Source organism: Rosa rugosa, chromosome 5 (genome assembly GCF_958449725.1).
Source record: "Rosa rugosa chromosome 5, drRosRugo1.1, whole genome shotgun sequence".
NCBI classification, from domain to species: Eukaryota; Viridiplantae; Streptophyta; class Magnoliopsida; order Rosales; family Rosaceae; genus Rosa; species Rosa rugosa.
The window spans coordinates 28,491,148-28,492,214 of NC_084824.1; the positions used below are offsets into that span (position 1 = coordinate 28,491,148).

At 38.1% G+C, this 1,067-nt stretch overlaps 1 long non-coding RNA gene across 2 annotated transcripts; it reads left to right on the forward strand.

The window, feature by feature from the left end:
• The first annotated feature begins 240 nt into the window (after positions 1-240).
• LOC133707860 (uncharacterized) lies at positions 241-829 on the forward strand. 2 transcript variants are annotated; one of them, XR_009845338.1, is made up of 3 exons: positions 241-381; positions 506-534; positions 605-829. It is a non-coding gene; the product is annotated as an uncharacterized LOC133707860 (long non-coding RNA). The 2 variants fall into 2 exon arrangements; XR_009845339.1 differs by having other exon boundaries at positions 510-829.
• The last annotated feature ends 238 nt before the right edge of the window (positions 830-1,067 follow it).

A 1,067-nucleotide genomic window follows, 5' to 3' on the forward strand; every position in this document is an offset into this window, starting at 1 on the left:
AAAAGAAAGTTGGAGCAGCCCAAGCCCACTTGGCCCAAAAGGAGGGGCGAATTAGACTTTTCACAATTCAATTTGGGAGAGGTATTTAAAGAACACATCCCTCTCAAACCCTAGCCACTTCCCTCATTTTCCTTCAGCTCTCTCTCTCTCTACCCGAGACTCTCTCTCTCTAGACTCTCGCCGGAAATCGCCGCCGCCGCCTAGCCGCCGTCGCCGGAATCCGGATTTCAACCAAAATTTCCAGATTTTCTCCTCTTCCTTCCCTCTTTACATTTCTCCAACCAAAATCATGAAATTTAGCCATTTAATCCTCCAAAAACCCTAGAACCCGAAGCTAAAATTGGGGCTTTTGTGATTTCTTCTTTCCAAGCTCAAATCAAGGTATTTTCCATCCTAATCTAGCCTCTATTCCTTCGATCTATACATCTTTCTTACCAAATTCGAGTTTTTGATTTCCATTTTTGATTTTTGGTGCATGAACCCGATTTCTCCTTAAACCATGAAGCTAGGCTATGGGTTTGACAAGGATTTGTGGTAAGGATCTATCCATGCAACCTTGTTTCGCAATTTTTGGTTGTGGTATTGATGATGGACGGATTTGTAGGTGAAGAAGGCCATGGAGGAAGCTTAGGCCGTGAGTTTTGAAGAAGAAAGGGTAAGGAATGGGTTTTGGACAAACCCTAGAATTTTTGGAATTTATTTGGTTGATTTTGATTTTGTTGAGATATTGTTGTTGTTGGAAAAATTGTGAAAAATAGAGTTTTGAAGAGAGTTTAATTAGTAGGATTTTATTGATCTAATTTTCAAAGGATTGGAAATTGGTGTTGAAGATTTGGTGATTGTTGTTGTGTTATTTTGGCCAAAAGAAAAAGAAAAGGATGAAGAAAAGGAAATGGCTTTATTTTTGGAAGAAAATAAAGAAAATGAAGAAAAGAGTAAAAGTTGAATTAAATGAGTTTTACCTTGGTAAAGTGGTAAAAAGTGAAGAAGGTGAAAGTAAAGGTAAATTCGGTAAAAAGGAGGTAAAAGGTAAAAGTGAAAGTGTGGAGGTAAAAGTCTTGGTAAAA